Source organism: Salarias fasciatus, chromosome 10, assembly GCF_902148845.1.
Source record: "Salarias fasciatus chromosome 10, fSalaFa1.1, whole genome shotgun sequence".
NCBI lineage: Eukaryota > Metazoa > Chordata > Actinopteri > Blenniiformes > Blenniidae > Salarias > Salarias fasciatus.
This window is the reverse complement of record NC_043754.1, coordinates 23371704-23386054: the sequence shown is the minus strand read 5'-3', so window position 1 is coordinate 23386054 and position 14351 is coordinate 23371704. Positions and strand designations below refer to the sequence as shown.

Sequence of the window (14351 nt, the reverse complement as noted above, 5' to 3'; positions counted from 1 at the left end):
AATACTGTTTTTCTTCTACAACATCGCATGACTGTGTCACTCTGCACAGATCCTTTGAAAGACTTTAGTTTTTGCTGTTTTATCAGACAGACAGACGGACAGACTTGTCTGCTACAAAATATTTTACTGCTATGACAGAGGGACCTCCTGCCTTGTTCAGTTTCTCTCACTATCATTCAAGTTTCACCATTTCAGCTTAAATTAATTATTTACGACTGCAGGAGAAACAGTAACAAATAAAGTTCAAATGAAAATGCATAAATGTTCAAAAATTGGAATTCAGACTACTTCAGACATTTTTCAGAAAAAGACACAAAAGACTGACACATTAATAAGAAAATACTACACTGAGAACTTGTCAAAGAAATTCTCAATCCTATCTTTCCACAGAAACTCAATCAGAGAATTGAAAAGAGCCTGATTACCTGAGCTCCAGCCTCTAGTCTCATCCAGTGAACTTCATCAACCAGCAAAGTCTTTTATGATGAGTTGATGATCAGTCAGTGGTCTGAGGATGTGTGAGGAGGAGATGTAGCCTCATAAACCAGCCCCGCCCACTCCACATTTGGATTGTGGAGCTAGGGTGGGTCTGGGGACAAGGCAATAATAACAGAATATGATGGAGCGATGGAGCAGTGTGAGTAACGAGCCAATCAGTGTTGCCGCTTTTTTTTTTTTCAAATTTGTTTGGCGAATTCCAGTGGAAATGAGCATTAACCATCGTCTGAAAGCTGCAATAAGTAAAATTATAGCCAAAATACCAAGTATTACAACAATCAAGCAAGAGGAGGAGTCTTGCGCTGGTTGAGTTTCTAACAGGAAAGGACTTTTTCCTGTGTCCTGTTTTGTTTTTCGTCTTTCTTATGTCTTTCGTGTGACTTTATGTCGTATTTGTTTTGAAGCACTGATTGGCTGATGTGCGCTGTCGAGGTGTAGAATCTTCAGGCCGTCTCCATGAGGCCGCTCCAGCCGAGGCTTCCCCTCCAATCACGCCTCGATCCCACAGAGCCTTTTTGGATCCCAATATCAAGGTGTACAATAAGGACCTGACAACTTCTGGCTGTTTAGTGTGTGAATTTATTACAAAAAGATGTTGTTTCCCTGACAAGGAATTCTAGTCTTTGAGTCCCTGGTCTACCCGAAAGTAGCGTCCAGCAGGCAAAAAGGGCGATGTCTAAACTGTGTGTGTGTATTTCTGATCCCTCGCTCGCAGGCGGGGTTCTCAAACAGTGGTTCTCGGTAGTTTTCCATCGTCCGCCCCGTCCTCTCTCCCAGGCACGTGGATCTCCCAGGTTCCGCATCCCGGGTTATCTCGCCCCGACAGTCTCCGTCCTTCACTCCCTCAAGTGTTATCTGCAAGAGCTCAGACGAGAAAAACTTCCCGGGACCTCATGTGCTTTTTTCATGGCTAAGGTTACAAATCATTAAGAAATACAAAGAAATACAAAAGCAGCTGCAAAACAAAGTTAAATGCATATTATATTGGGATATTTTTCCCTGAGTATCATATGTGAGCAAGCAAGTATTAAAATAAGGATATTGAAACTAAAATAAATTCCCACAGCGCTGTCAGTCAAAGGAGTAACCAACACCCCCTACACAATGTTTGTATTGCCTTGGCCTCAGACGTACCCTAGCTCCACAATCCAAATGTCAATGGAGTGGAGTGGATGATCGCCATGCCCCCAGCAGTTACGGTGTAATTACATGCACGTTATAGTGTAATTACATGTGATTCACGCAGGGGTGAAAGTAAGATAAGATTCTTGCAGGAACTGTGCAACTCAAAAAAATGTTTTAGTTTGTGCGCAAAGCCTGCGAGCATCGTACAAGACAGATATTGATAAATCCTGCTCTTTTTTGACATCCTTGAAAGCATAATGCTTTTTTAATTGTTTGAATGTTGTTTAGAATGTTTAAACATAATACATATTGTGACAGCGGTGACCTCTTCATGACAGAGGCAACAGCCTCTTCAGACTGCTGCTGTTTTGCTCATCCAAAGCTTTAACTGTTGTAACAACTAATATACACTGGGAGCATATCACTCACACCAAACAATGCTGGCACAGAGGCCAAATCACTCTCACATCGACCCTTCTCACTGTTGGTCCAACATAACGTAAATGAAACTTAACATAAAAACACCGGAAAAACGGCATCAACACATAGAAAAACAATAACTTAACACACCTACAACAAAACGAAGTACATTTTAACACATTTTAACACAAAATACATCTTGAAACGACCCGAACAATCCCCTCCCATGATGCCTTGCGGCACCAAACAGTATGGCGGCCCCCAGTGGCGCCTGCCGCCGCAACAATATATATATATATATACACAGTATATATATATATATATATATATATATATATATATATATATATATATATATATATATATATATACAGTATATATATATATATACTGTGTGTGTATATATATATATATATATACACAGTATATATATATATATATATATATATATATATATATATATATATATATATGTTGTTTTTAGTTAAATGTTTTTTTAATTTTTCTTTGCATTTTTGACCTGTCCTGGTTGTCTCTTGAGACGGGGACGGGGGGGAGTGTCCTTACATCACCTAGGCAACCAGCCATCCAATGAAAAGAACGCATTGAGTTTACCTCACTTCCACGTGTGCTTGTTTGTGGAAGGAGTGATGCTGCTCGCATGACAGAGAGATGGAGAATATTTTACAACACGTGAACCCTCACAATTTATTACTTGTGGAATTATGTTTTGTTTATTTTGCAAAAATGACTACTCTGTTGTCTGCAAGAAACACACAACAGTGGACTTTGGATTAACGTTACGCTACAGCGAGAGACTGCCGCTACAAGCTGCAACCTGTCACGGTAAGCGAGTGCTCCAGTGCTCGTCAGGCGCATTAACCTTGTTCAACACGTCACAGAAGATGTAGTCTGGAGATGAGTTTTATGTATTCATCAATTTTACACTTATTTCGGTAAAATTTGCTTGAAAAAAGAAAGGGCTCGCTTTGTATGCATGAGTGAAAGTTGCTTTTCAGAGGCGTTCCGGGGCATTCCAGTAGAAGAGGCCAGTATATTTCTGACCGGCACGGCGTTCCGGTGCGTTCCGACTTACTTTCACCTATGGATTTACGGTGTAAGTACATGTGCGTTAGTGTAATTATATGCACATTACAGTGTAATTACATGTGAGTTACAGTGTAATTACATGCACATTATGGTGTAATTACATGCAATTTACGGTGTAATTACATGCAAGTTGTAGTGTAATTATATACAAGTTATGGTGTAATTACATGCAACGCGCATACAGCGTCAATTTACGTCACATCCCCACGATTGCGCGGGAAATTCGGACCCCGAACAGCAACAAATTATTTGGCACACAGCCTGTGTAAGACAACAGACAGATACGCGGATTGGCCTGTTATTTTAGGTTTCCAATGCTTCACGACCCATTAGCATTGAATAAAGTGGAATTGCATGTGTAGTTTTTCACAAATCTTGCCTTAAGTCCCTTTAAGTCTTCAGAATGGGATTACGGAAGGCTATGGGTGACATCACAAAAGGTCCATCCATTGTACTTACTATCTATGGGACAACCAGGTTGCTCTGTGTCGTGGATGCGGTGCAGACGCCGGATCACCGTAGTGGTACAGGCTGATGTCATTATTCAGATTGGAGGTGGTGAAAACAAGCAGCTGGAGACAAAACAACTGAAGACAAAGCAGCAGTGGCTCAGCAAGCCGATTACACCTGGATCAAAGAAAATACCATTAATGCTGCTGGACAAACTAGCATTGATTTGGCTGCAACACTTCACCTCAGTTAATGTTGTTTTTCAAAGGGGGGCAGTGTCAAAACTGGCAACCAGCCCGTTTACGGCACTGCCACACTTGACAGCAGCACATGCTTGTGGGTCACTGTAGCTCAGTGACGACAATAACGCAAAATTGATCGGTTTGTAATTAAAAAGGGACAAAAACCAGGACAAAAACCAGACGGACAGACGCACGGCGTTGCATGGAATAATGAGGATAACGAGGCTGAGGAAGCAGCAAATTAAAATCAACATGAAGACGCAGGTGAGGGGATGAGTGGACAAATGTCAGGTGTCCCGAGTGAAAAACGAAAGGTACGAGGCATACATGATGAGCACAGGAAATTTCAAGAGAAATGGACTGACAAATTTTTATTTGTTCTTCATGGCATGAACCCTCTGTGCTTAATATGCAAACAAACCCACATTGGTTTCAAACGGAGCAACTTGGAGCGTCATTTCAAAACTGCGCTTCCAAAATTCAATGAAAGTTATCAGCGTCACAGTGAACTCAGAAAGAGGAAAATAACACAGCTCACCAATTCACTCTGTGAGCAGTAAAATCTTATCCACAGGACAACCTCTGCTGCAGAGCGTTTAACAGAGGCATCTTTTGAGATCGCATGGATTTTGGTGCGAGCCAAAAAACCTTTCTCAGACTCAGAAACAGTAAAAGACTGCTTTTTGGCTTCAGCAGAAATACTGTTCACAGACAACAAGGATGCGATCCTTAAACAAATAAAACGATTACAGTTGTCTGATTCAACAATAATGAGAAGGATGAAGGACATCGGAAAGGACATACGTGACCAGGTGTTGGCTGACCTGCGTGCAGCACCTTGCTTTTGGAGGAGCCGAAGGGCGAGTTTGAATCCAGATTCAAAGATGTGGCTGAACACAAGGAGATTTTCCATGTGGATGTATCCTCTCTCACTCCAACCAACACACAACTCTGCTCTGATAATCGTGCTGGTCTGGAGAATGAAATAATTGAGCTGCAAACAAATGACATTCTCCAAGTTGAACTCAGATCAGGTGTTGACCACTTCTGGAGCTTGGTTTCTCAAGCAGACTTTCCCACTTTGAAACCACTTTTACAGAAAGTGATGTCTTTCTTCATCAGCATCAACATTTTCAAGCATGAATACCATCAAGAGGAAACAGAGAAACAGACTGACCCATGCTCATCTTGAATGCCTCACCATGATTGCAACAACAAACTACAAATACAACATCAAGAAAGTCAAGGACTTGCATGCCAGCTTCTGCTCATCCCAGTATTAAGGTAAATGTCTGAATTGAAAATTTATTGGCTGTGTTGTTTATTTTTTGTGGGATGACCAATTTATATGTGGGAAATGCTCAGCTGTGACTTGATATGTTGTTGGCTGTCGCAAGAGTGGCTCTCCTCTTGACTTTGCTTTACCAATGTGGTTTTTGTGAAAAAAATAGTGAGTGTCACTGGTTTGGTGTGAAAGGTTAAAATACAGATAAGACAAAGAAATTTGGGAAAGAAGGCTGAACCCTTGAAGCAAGTGTCCTCTCTTGAGTGACCAGTTCAGAAACTTGTACAACATGAGTATGACATGAGTATGCAGGGCATGAAATTCGTCAAAATTTCAACAGGCCCTCCACATTTTTTCAGCAGGTCCTCAGAAAATTTTAACAGGTCCTCACAAGTTTTAACAGGTGCAAAATTTTCAATTTTGTAAAATGCTGATCAAAAACAGAATCCAACAATAATTTTTAAATTAAACTGTTGTGTTTTGTTGTGCTTCGTTAGTTCTGTTTATATCTATTTGCTGCACTGTGTCTGGGATCTTCTTATGCTATATGGCCCACCCTAAGTTGCAAATTTATAAAATGATTTTTATTTATTTTGTTGCAGGTATGCATGTAGGGCTGCAGCTATCGATTATTTTAGTAATCGATTAATCTATCGATTCATTTGGTCAATTAATCGGATTATATACATATACACACACACACACACACACACACACACACACACACACACACACATATATATATATATATATATATATATATATATATATATATATATATATATATAATTTCTTTTTATTTTATTTTGGCACTGCACAGGAACACTCATTGCTAGGAGGAACATTGCACTTTAAATTCACAAATTATGTAAATAAAAAATAAATAAAATACCGGAGAGAGGGCTAAGGACTTACCTTCATTATAAAAAAAAAAATGCACATGAAAGCTGATTACTAAAGAACACTTCAAATACGGCAGGCAATATTCAGTATTATCACACAATTCCGATTTATATTAATTTGCCATCTGTCTTGTGCAAAAAACAAACAAAAATAATAATACTCAGGCTGAGTCCAAAACAGCACATTCACCTTTTTAAAGTGACAGCTGCCCTAAAATTTAAAGTGCAGTCAAAGGAGTGCAAAACAACATTTTCAGAATGGAGTCACTTATTTTTTTTTTTTTAGCATCGATGTGGTGCTGTTATAATACGCCAGCTCCGCTTGGCAGTGCAAACTTTGCACCGAGCTCTTCCCTTTTTTTCATTTAAAGCTGTCCCAAACTTTTGACATTTTCTGGTGTTTTCTTTGTTGTCCTTCCTCCTTTTCACCGGCATTTTCTTCATTTAACACCCCGCGAAAACGCGTCTGCGTCGCAACAACGTGCCGCGTCCGACACGTCCGCGTCTTGCCACTGGTGGAACGCACGTTCCCATTTGTTTTCAATTATATTGTGACGCAAAATCACGGAAAGCATTTGGCAGTGTGAACGCAGCTTGCATCGTTTCACTGTGCTGTGCTCCATCTGCTTGCTCCGACATGTCCGTGCGGCTTACGCCGGGAACGCACTGGACGCGGAAGCGTAGCGGAGGCGCCGCGTACGCCGCGCGCGTCTCCGCGCCGGCGCTTGGCTGTTCGCACTGGAGGCGTATCTGCTGCCTGCGCTCTCCGCACCGGCCACACATCGGCTGCACTCGGCTGGATTCGTCTGCTCTCGGTTTTCACGTTTTCCCCCCTGTCTCGCTCTGACAGTGTGGATGTGTGTGTTTTGATGACCTGTGGAGAGACTTTTTCTCCTCCTGTCCTCTTTTTTTCTGCATCACGTGAATGTCTGTCACTGTGTGTGTGTGTGTGTGTGTGTGTGTGTGTGTGTGTGTGTGTGTGTATGCGGTTGTTTAATTGGGTGCGTACGTGCGTATTTCTGTTTGTATGTCCATCTCTCTTGTGATTAGACCCAAGTGACAAATTATAGACGGACGAGCAACACCGTCCGTAACTAATCGTCATTTCATTTATTTTATTTTGAAAATTGACCGGATTCTCTTGTCTTTTCTGTTTCCGACTTCCTGTCTGGTCCGATCTGCTTGATCTAGCTTGACATATGGCGCTCCTGGCGCTCGCGGCTCGCGTGAAAAATAGAACGAAGCGGAGCGGGCGCGCTGCAGAGCGCGAGCCGCGGCGCGCGCAGCGTTCCGCTGCGCGTTGTGTGCGGCCGGTCAGATAGGTTAACATGGAAGGCGATCAGAAGCGCCGTGCGCGGCGCTACGCTTCCGCGTCCAGTGCGTTCGGGCCGTTACTCTCTTGTGCGGAAACATGCTGCGCTTTAATTCCGGGTGCTACACGCTAGTGGTTTCACGGTAGTTTGTTTCTTCAAAATTTCTTTATGTCATGATAAAAAAAGCCACCAAGCGGTAAGGACCTACTTATATGGCACCTAAACCGGTGGAGATTCGATCTCAATCGCCATTTTATAGGGAATTTTGCGCCTTGGTATGACATGAAGGTCAACAGTTAAGAGGTTGATTTTTGGTTACTTTTTCCCCCCCTTTTTTTATTGAGCAATTCAAATTAAACATACATTTTCAACAAACATAGAAGGCTCAGTTTTATTATTATTCCCATCCCTACCATAAAGAACACAAAACACACATGCACAAAAACAACTTTCTTTTTTGCCTTCATTTGTGAATATTATCTGTATTTTAGGTTTAAAGAGATGTAAACTCTGTTACACCACTCACCTCTTGTGGCTTAAGAGAGAATGATGTGTGCACACTGTCAGCATGTTCGTAATGCAAAGTGTGGGGATATATACTTCCATGGCGAAAAAGAGGAAGGAGAGAATGAGACTGCAGAGACACGGGAAAACCTCTCTGGAGAAAACACTGTAAAAATGGACCAACCACTCCTGAATGTTTGGCCAGAAAGAACACGGTAAATGTATTTTAATTGTATATTTTGGTTTCATGTGAGTTTGTTCACTGATAGAAATGTGTATTTGTGCAATAGAGATATAGGATTAGGGGAGTTTCTTTCAGGATGATTCAGCATCCACGATGGGTATCAGTCAGGACACAAGGAGGGAGGACCGTTGCTCCTCAGGAAGTGTGTTTATTATGATACACCTGTTTTCACAAATCAGTTTTGAGACAATGACAAAAATAAACAAAATTAACTTCACAGTCTCCTTGTTTTCACTTAACAGAGACATGAAATATGCACAACTAATATTCGTTAAGCACCTGAACAAAGGATACGAGAGCAGTACAAATAACACAAGCAACTCTTAGAGCAACTCTTTAAAGTTAGGGGTTGTTCTATCTTTGATTTCAGTTCATAAAAAATCATTAAAATGAGTACATTTAAAAACTTTAGTTGATGTAAAGTGTAAAACTCAGAGAAAACTGTTTTATCTTGCACTTTATTTAATTTATAAAATGTAAAAATAAGTTAATTTAAAAAAGTGTATAATTTAGAGTTGTTTGTTTACATCTTGCACGACAGTTCATTTAAAAAAACTTAAAACACAGAAATTGTTTTCTCTCGCACTTAATTTCATTTAAAAAAGTATAAAACTCAAAGAATTGTTTGTTTTATTTTCCAGACTATTATTGTGGACTGTGACATAACATAGTGGCTTTGCTGCCTTTTCTTTAGAAATAAGTCATTTTTCAAAAATGATCTGTCATTGCATTATTTTAAATCTTATGTATCAAAAGTATCAGAATGAGTATCGGTATTGTGAGTACTGAAGATGAAGTACTTGTACTTGGTATTGGTCTGAAAAAAAGTGGTATTGAACATCCCTAATTGAAACCCATTCGAAAATTACGATATTCAGAGTGAAAATAAACATAAAACGCCCGGTTCCAGAACATGTTCTGGTCTCCATTACTAGTTTGTACAACTGTGTTGACTTGACCAGACTCTGACATTTCACATAAATCCATCCATCCATCCATTTTCCACTACTTATCCCGGACCAGGTCATGGGAGCAGCAGTCTAAGCAGAGATGCCCAGACTTCCCTGTCCCCAGACACTTCCTCCAGCTCTTCCGGGAGGATCTCAAGGTGTTCCCAGGACAGCCGAGAGACATAGTCTCTCCAGCGTGTCCTAGGTGTTCCCCGGGGTCTCCTCCCGGTGGGACATGCCCAGAACACCTCCCCAGGGAGGCATCCAGGAGGCTTCCTAAAGAGGTGGGCAAGCCACCTCAGCTGACTCCTCTCGATGTGGAGGAGTAGTGGCTCGACTCCGAGCTCCTCTCTAGTGACTGATCTCTTCACCCTATCTCTAAGGGAGCGCCCAGCCACCCTACGGAGGAAGCTCATTTCGGCTGCTTGTATCCGGGATCTTGTCCTTTCGGTCATGACCCAAAGCTCATGACCATAGGTGAGGGTGGGAACGTAGACTGACCGGTAAATCCCTCTTCACCACAACGGAGTGATACAACGATCGCATCACTGCAGACGCTGCACCGATCTGCCTTTCAATTGCACGCTCCATCCATCCCCCACTCCTGAACAAGACCCCAAGATACTTAAACTCCTCCACTTGGGCCAGAGTCTCGCCACCAACCTGGAGGGGGAAAGCCACCTTCTTCCGGTCAAGGACCTTTGCCTCAGATTTGGAGGTGCTGATCCTCATCCCTGTCGCTTCACATTCGGCTGCAAACCGCCCCAGTGCATGCTGCAGGTCCGTGTTCGATGAAGCCAACAGGACAACATCATATGCAAAAAGCAGAGATGAAATCCTGTGGTTCCCGAACCGGACCCCCTCCGGCCCCTGGCTGCACCTAGGAATTCTGTCCATAAAGATTATGAAGAGAACCGGTGACAAAGGGCAGCCCTGCCGGAGTCCAAAATGCACGGGGAACAGGTCCGACTTACTGCCGGCAATGCAGACCAGACTCCTACTCCGGTCATACAGAGACCGGGCGGCCCTTAACAGGGGGCCCCGGACTCCGTATTCCCTGAGCACCCCCCACAAGACACCATGAGGGACACGGTCGAATGCCTTCTCCAAGTCCACAAAACACATGTGGACTGGTTGGGCAAACTCCCACGAACCCTCGAGCACCCTATGGAGGATATAGAACTGGTCCAGTGTTTTGCGACCAGGACGAAAACCGCATTGTTCCTCCTGAATCTGAGGTTCAACTATTGGTTGAACCCTCCTCTCCAGTACCCTGGAATAGACTTTCCCAGGAAGGCTGAGGAGTGTGATCCCCCTATAGTAGGAGCACATCCTCCGGTCCCCCTTTTTGAAAAGGGGAACCACCAACCCGGTCTGCCAATCCAGAGGCACTGTCCCCGACCAACACGTGATGTTGCAGAGACGTGTCAACCAAGACAGTCCCTGCACATCCAGAGACTTAAGGTACTCGGGGCAAATCTCATCCACCCCCGGTGCCTTGCCACCGAGGAGCTTACCGACTACCTCAGTGACTTCAGCTTGGGTGATGGACGAGTCCACCTCTTGGACCTCAGCCTCTGCTTACTCCACAGAAGACTTGGTGACGGGATCGAGGAGGTCCTCGGAGTATTCCTTCCACTGTCCTATAATATCCCCAGTTGAGGTCAGCAGCTCCCCACCTCCACTGTAAAGAGCGTTGGCGGAGACCTGCTTTCCCCTCCTGAGGCGCCGGACGGTTTGCCAGAATTTCTTCGAGGTCGACCGATAGTCCTCCTCCATGTCCTCCCCGAACTCCTCCCAGACCTGAGTTTTTGCCTCCACAACCGCTCGGGCTGCAGTTCGCTTGGCCTGCCGGTACCTGTCAGCTGCTTCTAGAGTCCCACGAGCCAACAAGGCTCGATAGGACTCCTTCTTCAGCTTGACAGCATCCCTTACTTCCAGTGTCCACCACCGGGTTCGGGGGTTGCTGCCACGACAGGCACTTGAGACCTTATGACCACAGCTACAGGCAGCTGCTTCGACAATGGAGGTAGAGAACATGGTCCACTCGGACTCAATGTCCCCAACCTCCCTCGGGACATGAGAAAAGCTCTCCCGGAGGTGGGAGTTGAAATCCCTGCTCACAGAGGGTTCCACCAGACGTTCCCAGCAGACCCTCACAACGCGTTTGGGTCTGCCAAGTCTGTCCGGTTTCCTCCTCTGCCAGTGAATCCAACTCACCAACAGGTGGTGATCGGTCGACAGCTCTGCCCCTCTCTTCACCCGAGTGTCCAAAACAGGCAGCTGGAGGTCAGATGACACAACAACAAAGTTGATCATCGACCTGCGAGTCGAGCCCCCCCCCGAGAGGTTGAGTTCCAGAGCCCAGGCTATGTGTGGAGGTGAGCCCAACTATATCTAGCCAGTGCCTCTCAACCTCCCTCACAAGCTCGGGCTCCTTCCCCCACAACGAGATGACATCTCATGTCCCTAGAGCCAGTCTCTGTGTAAGGGGAATTGGGTCGCCGGGCACCCTGCCGTCGACTGCCACCCAATCCACATTGCACCCTGCACATCTGCTGATTTTATATTATGAGTTAAATTTTTTCCTAAATTGCCCTATCACAGCGCCTCCTTTGTCCATGTAATGCCATCATGTGACAGGCTGGTCCAATCACATTTACATCCGGTTTCAAATGTTCCAGGTGGAGATGTCCTGCTGAACTCATTCGAACGGGATTTTAGAACAAAATAGGTGACATCACGAAGGATCATCCATTGTATTTACTATCTATGATCTGATACAACTGATGTCATTTCCAGTGGCAAACTACACAGATGCTCTACAAACAATACCCTTTAATACAATTAGTCTTTTCTTTAGTTTTTCATGGTGTTGGTTGTTGGTCATGTCCGGTGATTTGAGAAGATTTCTCTAATTGCTGTGATGGAATAAATAAAAGCCAAACCATCAGTTGGAGCGTGGCTTTCTCTGGTCCAAATGAGAAACTTTGGGAACAGTTATACAGTTGGATGTGGATCAGTTGTCAATCAAAAAATCTTGTCAGAGCAGTCTTTGAAAAACAAGGATCTGTTCCCGTGTCAGATGTATGTATGGTTCCACAGAGTCACATTCAATGAGGTGAAAAGTTCTGAGTGAAGAACATTTGCCAGTAAGACAGCATTTCAAATTCTAATACTGTCATGGACATCTATTGATGATACAATCTGAGGAGAGGAGGAGGAGGAGGAAGAGGAGTCATGAAGAGGATCTTCAGGACAAACAGCCTCCTCTCTGCTCTCAGCTCCACCTGCAGAGAGATGAGAGGTGATGGTCAGAGAGTGTGAAGCAGTGAGGACTTCAGTGCTGTTCAGAGCAGCAGTCAGCAGCTCAGAGCTCATGAAGGACCACCACTGTCAGACCAACTCAACCAGCCTGTGGCTCCTCTGACTGGCTGACTGTGTGTCCTCTGCTGTCCAATCTTGAAGCTGCTCAGTGTTCTCCTCTCACAGCCTCACTGAGAGTCAAACACTGGATCTTTGTTCTCACACTGACTGTGTTTAGTCCAAACCTGCTGAAAGCAGCATGGACTCACTCCAACCATCTACTGACCTCAGAGTCTGCAGGCTGCAGTCTGGACTCTGCTGGAGATCAACCAGCTGCTGCACATCTGGAGCCTGCAGATGGTTGAAAGTCAGGTAGAGCTCTTTCAGGTGGGAGGGGTTGGACTTCAGAGCTGAGGCCAGAGAAGAACAGCTGATCTTTGACAAACTGCATCTCCTTAATCTGAATAAAGAGAAAGCAGCAGAATCAGCGAGGACGAACCAGTCAGATGTATTGATGGAGAAATGAGCAGCTCCACATTACTGAGTCCTGATCAATGAGCTGTTCTGTTGTTGTGGATCTTCATCACACACAACATTCACACTCCTCCTCATGTCCACACACACCAGTCAGCTGCTGCTGAGCTCAGTCCACTCTCTCACTGCAGGATCAGAGTCTCAGATCAGCTGCTGGCAAACATTTCTCCTTCTACAACAGGAACAGACAGTTAACTGACCTCAGAGTCTGCAGAACACAGAGCGGACTCTGCAGAAAACCACACAGCTGAGAAACTCCTGAATCCTGCAGAGGGTTCTCACTCAGGTCCAGATGTTCCAGATGTTTCAGGAGGGAGGGGTTGGACTTCAGAGCTGAGGCCAGAGAAGAACAGCTGATCTCTGACAAACTGCATCGCCACAACCTGAATAAAGTGAGAAAAAGTGAGATTAGAGGACAAAGTTTGATGTTGAAGTGATTGCGAGCTGAAGAAGGTTCAGACTGGAAGTGTCCAAACAGCAGATCAGGCCAATCCTTGGTGTCCATTTCTTCTTCTTAAGAAGGTTGGATCTCTGACGAAGTGAAAGAAGAACTGGGGTTGTTCTTCTCCCTGCCTTGACCTTTGATCTTTTGGAGAGCTGAATTGATGTGAAGACCAAACAGAAGCAGATTCCAGTGGAGGACATGTCAACAGCCAAGCTTACTGGACAGAAAGCCAACAAGTCCAGAGTCTGCAGTTTCTGAGAGTTTGGAGCTAAAGCTGGGAGATCAGTGACGGCTTGATCGAGGAGAGATCTATGGAGTGAAATTAATGCCAAAACCTCACCAACACAAAAAATGTGTTTTATTCATAGCCAATGATTCACAAACAAACTCGGTGTGTTTTGCAAAAGCAAAATGTCATTCACAACTAATGACAAGCCTATAGTGCCGTGCTGCTGCAATGCTTTGATGGACATTTCACTTCCAGGCAGCCTTTTCCACAACAGGAACAGTAAGTGAGTACAATCGGATATGAACAGGGTCCAGCTGGTCTCTCCGTCGTCTTTCTGTTTCGGTCCATTTTTCCTCGTGTTCAATTCTGTCTGTCGCAGCACGGTATGTGATCATACCACTCAGTCCAGCTCTCTCACTGCAGGATCAGAGTCTCAGATCACAGCTGCTGACAAACATTTTTCCTTCTACAACAGGAACAGACAGTCAACTGACCTCAGAGTCTGCAGACCACAGAGTGGACTCTGCAGAAAACCACACAGCTGCTCAACTGCTGAATCCTGCAGACGGTTTCCACTCAGGTCAAGATGTTTCAGATGTTTCTGGAGGGAGGGGTTGAACTTTAGATCTGAGGCCACAGAAGAACAGCTGATCTCTGACAAACTGCAGCTCATCAACCTGAATAATGAGAGAAATAAGTGAGATTAGAGGACAAGGTTTGATGTTGAAGTGATTGAGAGCTGAAGAAGGTTCAGCCTGGAAGAGTTTAGAAATGTAAAGTCCAAACAGCTGAAG

The 14351-nt window shown here is 44.3% G+C and overlaps 1 long non-coding RNA gene across 2 annotated transcripts; it reads right to left on the bottom strand.

Annotated features, from left to right (window-relative positions):
- Nucleotides 1-11233: 11233 nt before the first annotated feature.
- Nucleotides 11234-14102, bottom strand: LOC115395837 (uncharacterized). 2 transcript variants are annotated; one of them, XR_003932319.1, is made up of 3 exons: nucleotides 14052-14102; nucleotides 12636-12809; nucleotides 11234-12333 (listed from the first exon to the last, which is right to left on the bottom strand). It is a non-coding gene; the product is annotated as an uncharacterized LOC115395837 (long non-coding RNA). The 2 variants fall into 2 exon arrangements; XR_003932320.1 differs by lacking the exon at nucleotides 14052-14102 and adding an exon at nucleotides 13084-13110.
- Nucleotides 14103-14351: the final 249 nt, after the last annotated feature.